We start from the raw sequence: 6,135 nt of genomic DNA, 5'->3' as shown, positions 1-6,135 counted from the left end.
GCTGGTCCTTTGGAGCCTTCATTTTGTCGGCTAAATTGATCCATAAATGTGACAACAGTTGATAACAAACTAGCAGAAGAGAAACCAGTCTGTTGCATATCAAAGTATTTGTAGCAGGGTCAGTGTGACTGTGAGCCTTCATAGCCAGCATGAAGGAGCTGGTTTTATCTTTGCTGGGGAAATCCCACACACAGCTGCTCTCAGTTCCAAATGTGTGTGTCCTCACTCCTCCGTCCTCCTGCTGCCCTCAGAATACAGACACAATTCAACCTGGCAAGTTTGGAGCATAGAAGTGCTCCTGAAGAGATGTGTGTCAGCCCACAGCTGGCTGTTCTTACCTGGAACCTCAAGATGAAACTGCTTCCACAGATTGGAAATGAATCTGATGTTGACTTTTGGACAAATCACCTGTTCATCAGTTCATCATCACTTCCATCCATTTCTACTGCTTATCTTGTTATAGAAAGGAGTCTATCTGCTGTGTGACTGAGGCAGTTACTGTGAGCTGCTGCATGTCTCAGTGTGTGTGTGTGTGTGGGGGGGGGGGCTGTGTGTGACTGGTCAGCTGCCAAGGATTATTGATGAGATCAATCATGATCAGCTCAGAGATCACGGCACAGAAGAAGGAGACTTTTTGATTTTTGGGGGTTCAATTTCTAAGTCAGACACATCATCACAATTTGAAGTTTTCCTCCAGTAAAAAACAAAACAACACAAAACCAAACAAAAACATGATTTGACTTTTGATGTCTACATTTTTTGGAAATTGTGAGTCCAACAAGCAGGAGGCCGTTTGAGCTTGGAAACTGTGAAGCGTCACCAGTAACTGCTGGTTAATTTACAGGTGTTTCCTCCAAAAAGTTTAAAATGAACTCAATGCTGAATCCCTCATCGTCACCATTGAGCTGCAGAACTGGTCCATGCAGGAGGCTGAGCAGGTCTTCCTCTCTGGTCCAGTGTCTCAGCACAGGTCAGAGTAGAGAACTAAAACATGAACACAAATCTTTATCAGCTGTTTACTGATATCAGTGACTACCTTCAAGTAAGAGTGTTAGTGAATGGACCCTTTTTAAAGTTTATGTTATAATGTTTGAAAAATGATGCTCACAAAAACACAATAAAAGTGTTTGTGCTAAAATGATTCCAGTAGATTTTATTGCCATTTTAAGAGTTCAAGCATATTTTGATGACATTGTTTGATGTCATGACTCTCAGTTACTTTAGCAGGACCATCGTGACATGAAATCTTCCTCATCATCCCATATCGACCCTCAACCCCTCACACAGAACCAGGAGCCCTCAACTGAAGGAACCTTTAAAACTGAGAAGTTGGACAGAAAGCAGTATTTTGGTGGAATGAACCTTTAAAACTATAAATTAGAAAGTATTTTGGTGGAACGAACCTTTAAAACTATAAATTAGAAAGTATTTTGGTGTAACGAACCTTTAAAACTATAAATTTAAAAGTATTTTGGTGGAATGAACCTTTAAAACTATAAATTAGAAAGTATTTTGGTGGAATGAACCTTTAAAACTATAAATTAGAAAGTATTTTGGTGGAATGAACCTTTAAAACTATAACTTGTTTGAAAGTATTTTGGAGGAATTGGAATAATCCTTCTATGCAGTTGTCAGAAATTAAAGGACAGGAAGTAGTATTTTGGTGGAATAAACCTTTAATACTGTAGTTCGAAAGGAGTAATTTGCTATCATCTAATTCGATAGGTGGCGCTGTCACCAAAAACCAAAGTCCCAGAACTGCATTTTATCATCCAATTCAGTAGGGGGTGCTGTGGGGTCCTGGAACTGCAGCTCTCTGGTGCTGCAGGATCTCCTCTTGAAAAGCCTCACACTTCAGAGTCGTTCCAGAATCTAGGAGCAGAAACCAAAGTCTCCTACGACGAGGATGGGATTGGAACCCACGCCTGCAGAGCTCAATGGATCAGCAGTCCATCGCCTTAACCACTCGGCCACCTCGTCTCCTGACCACCATGATGTGCTGCTTTCTCTGAGCCTTTGAAACAGCTGAACTCTTTGGAGCCCATTTGTCAGAAATGGACCCAGCAGGAGCCACTGAACACAACTCTGACATCATCAGGCTTCTTCCCAGCAGCTTGGTGCTCCAGAAGGAAGAATCCAGACCATCGCTACATCATCAGAGTGAACACCAGCTGATGTTGACCAGTTTAACAAGCCTTTGACTGCTAAATGACATCCAAGCTCAGATTCTCTTGTCCTGGTAGAACAAGTCAATGTTGAAGAAGATGAGAGCACCAGTCTCTTTCATCCAATGCTGGAACAGCGTTAGACTGAAGGTCTGAAGGTCCCTGGTCTGGTCCAGGTTTCAACAGGGGACCAGCATCAGCCAGCATTTTAATGTGGACAGCAGTGGAGGTGAAGCCCACATCAAGGAAACCAGCCTCCTATCACTGTCCTGAGCTGAGTTTCTTTAAAAAATGTGAGACAACCTCAAGAGTTTCTGTTTCCTGTGTTGGACTTTGGCTCAGAGAATCAGAGCCAATCAGAAGCTTGTTGGTCTTGGATGCTGGTCATCAGGAGCAATGAGGGGCTCAGTGTCTTGCTCAAGGACACTTCAACATGGTCACCAGCTGAAGTGAGAACTGAACCAGCAACTCTGCTAGACGGCCACTCTTCCTCCAGGCCGTGCCCCCCTAACCTGAATCATCATGATGTCATTATTTGTTGCTTTAATTCACCAAATGTGTGACGTGGTGAGTTTGTCAGGAGTTTAAAGACCAAAGTTGTGAACCCACAGAGAAGTAAACCTGTCAAAGCTGCTTCACTTGATGAGTGAAACTGAGGAACTGATCGAAGAGCAACAAAGAAAATGGAGTCAGAAGGTCGTCTTCTTCACTGCTCAGTCACAACACTGACACACACACACACACACACACACACACACACACACACACACACACACACACACACACACAAATAGTTTGTCTTTGAGAGAGGACAAAAAATCTTTGACTGTGCTGACATGAACTTTCATTGTCTAATTTCAGTCTCCTACAAAAGTGTGTGAATGTGGTCGTTGTGGCCGAGTGGTGAAGGCGATGGACTAGAAATCCATTGGGGTCTCTCTGCTCAGGTTGGAGTCCTGCCAACAACGTTGAACTGTTGACAATTTAAATTTGACTCATTTTTCCTCCACACTGTCCTTCATCACAGCATTTAACATCAGGACTGCTCCCAGATCAGCTCCATGACCTCATCCCTGCACCAGAGTACCGCCCAAGTTCATCAAAAACAGCCAAGCATAAATATATAATATGTATATAATGTGAACACACCTGTACAGGTGCGTTAACGTGCTTAATAATAGAGAATGAGTGAAGGGTTTGTTCAGAGTGGAGTGCAGTACCACAGTCAGGCCAGCAGGTGGGGCTTTCGTTGGTGCTGTCTACCTAATTGCGGTGTCTGTGCTCTGCCAGCAGAGGTCGTGCTTCACCACCAATCTTCTAGGGTGTCTGAGTGGTGCCGCCATGTTTAGGTTGTAGCAGGAGGACGTAGGTTTCCGCTTGGCAATTTGGATGTAGCGAAAGTCATGTTATGAATTTAGGGCTGAGTTGGAGCAGAGGGGGCAGGATCCTGGGGGTGGACTGTCTTTAGGGGGCTGAGGTGTGTGGTGGTCTTGGTGGACCCTCTGCATCACAAGCTGAGACCACAGAGTCCTGTGTTCTTGAGTCATTGTCTATAGTCTCTGTTGTTGGAGAGCTCAGTGTGGTCCCTGATGGTCTAGTGGCTAGGATTCGGCGCTCTCACCGCCGCGGCCCGGGTTCGATTCCCGGTCAGGGAATGAGTTATTTAGAGGTTGAGGGAGAGGTGATCAGGTGGTCCACATGATGGTGGAGGTGATGAACTGTGAATCCATCATGGCTCCACTCTCACCCCCATTGTAGTGTTCTTGGTTCACTCTGCCATGGCCCCATGTTGAAGGGTGACTGTCTCATTCAGGTCCAACCCTTTGTTAGACTCTATTAAGTCACTGACTCCCAAACTCTGTCATCCTCCTTAGTAGCTTTGGTCATTGATGATCTGCAATGGTTCATGGGGGTGGAGCCTATCCCAGCAGCCTTCAGGTGAGGGGCGGGGTTTATCCTGGACAGGTCACCAGTCCATGGCAGGGCCAACACATAGAGACAGATTGATTATAAAAATGTTCATCCCCAGTTTGAAGTTAGAGACAGGATTTAAGTGTGGAAGGTTTTTGTATCTTCAATTTAATTCTGAGTGTTGTAAACTGTTTCTAACAAACTCTACTGTTAAACAGTCAAAATGTTTTCTAACCAAGCTGAATGCTCTCATATACTTTTTAAAGTTGAGTTTCTCTCACGTCCTCCTGAGATCAAAGACAGAATTCTAGGTACAAATAAATACACTATCGAAGCCCTGATGACATCATCATCAATTCTGACTTTGATCTGGAGGCTCTTGCTTTCTTGCTTCAAATAAAAGACGTTGTTCCAGGGAAAAGTCTGCACATAAACACACACACACACACACACACACACACACACACACACACACACACACACACACAGCCTGTCTTCAGTATAAAATGGTCTGTCACGTTCTCTCACGTTGGAAGATTTCTCTGACTCCATTGTGAATACAGAGATTCTTCATCTGCCACCTGAGTCTTGATCCACTGATTCCTCTGATCCACCTCTTTCTGCTCCAACAAGGCTGACATGGATCAGGTGGGTCCATGTCAGCCAATCAGGAGGTTTCTCCTCTCAGTTAATTTTCTTCATCCCAGTTTAGATTGATTCTTCTCAGCCTGATGAAGGAGCATCTGATCAGGTGTTTGACTGCTTGTTGGTTGTAATTCCATAGATTTTAATCTCAGATGTTATAGAATTAATAAGAACATCTTAAAGACCTTCGTCCAACACTTGAAACTCTCCTGTCTGTCCAGGCCCAACTGGCCTTTGGTAGTGAGGTGGTGGATGCATGTGTTTGAAATGAGGCTGGTGTTGCTGTGAGGAGCCACTAGAGGGAGACACCTGTCGTTCCTCCCAGCTGACAATGAGGCTTCACAGCTGCATTTGAAGCTGTCCTTTATTGTTCCCAACTGTCTTGAGCTCAGGGGCCAAACTCACCAACAACACTTCCTCCTGGTCATGTGGTCTGTTTGTCAGGAGATTCCCAATCCAAAGTTGTTGACACACAAGAGAAGAAAACACGTCAAAGTTTGTTCATTTTTATGAATCAAACTGAAAATGAACAGAAGAGTGACAGTGAAAATGGATTCAAAAATAATGAATAATCATGAATAATGAATAAATACTAAGAATTTACTGGCATTTGACTGCATTTTGTGGTTAATCAGTCGATGAAAGAGGAACATATATATTCTATACATGTGATGTACGTACGTGGCTGTGGACAAAAGCGTCTGCTCAATGAAATTGTAGGATTGTAGACTTCTATAAATGTAGAATATAATTGTAGAAATGCTCTCTCTCACCACCCCCAACGTCTGTGCCAGGGTCTCTGGCCAGTGGTCAATGGCTCCTATCACCTGCCCAGGATGGATCCAGCTTGCTTGTCTTTGTAATTCTGCACTTATTAGAGACCTGGAAACAAAGGAATGCTGAAAAAGAGAAAATAGGACCTCACACAAATGGGCTTGTGACAGAAATTAAGATCATTTTGTGAATATCCATCCTCTTCAAATGTGTGTGTGAATGTGGTCGTTGTGGCCGAGTGGTGAAGGCGATGGACTAGAAATCCATTGGGGTGTCCCTGCTCAGGTTGGAGTCCTGCCAGCAACGTTAAGCTGTTGATGTTCCATGTCAGGGTGAACGTCCTACCTGTGCCTGATTCAGTGTGGTGGCTCACACCTGAATTTATCCTAACAAGCTAACTTCTTAACACCAATCTACACAGTTTGAATCATCAAAACCTCAAACTGCAGTAAGAATTTTCAATTCTCTCATCCACAACAATCCTCATCAATAAAATCTGGAAGAAGGAACCGCAGAAAGTCTGCAGGAGAACGTAGACGAGTGCTGCCACCGACCCGTCATGGGGAGGACCGGTAACGTGGCGACCCCACTTCCCAAAAGAAGCCGACCGTCCAGCGCACCCTCATCACCCAATAAGGAC

The 6,135-nt window shown here is 44.2% G+C and overlaps 1 non-coding gene across 1 annotated transcript; it reads left to right on the top strand.

Moving 5' to 3' along the window:
- The first annotated feature begins 3,748 nt into the window (after positions 1-3,748).
- trnae-cuc (transfer RNA glutamic acid (anticodon CUC)) lies at positions 3,749-3,820 on the top strand. The gene has a single exon. It is a non-coding gene; the product is annotated as a tRNA-Glu (tRNA).
- The last annotated feature ends 2,315 nt before the right edge of the window (positions 3,821-6,135 follow it).

The sequence above is a fragment of the Aulostomus chinensis genome, chromosome 1, assembly GCF_037954235.1.
Source record: "Aulostomus chinensis isolate RoL2024-O1b breed Wild chromosome 1, RoL_Achi_v1.0, whole genome shotgun sequence".
Taxonomy (NCBI): domain Eukaryota; kingdom Metazoa; phylum Chordata; class Actinopteri; order Syngnathiformes; family Aulostomidae; genus Aulostomus; species Aulostomus chinensis.
The sequence above is the reverse complement of the archived record's forward strand: the minus strand, read 5'-3'. Positions and strand labels throughout refer to the sequence as shown.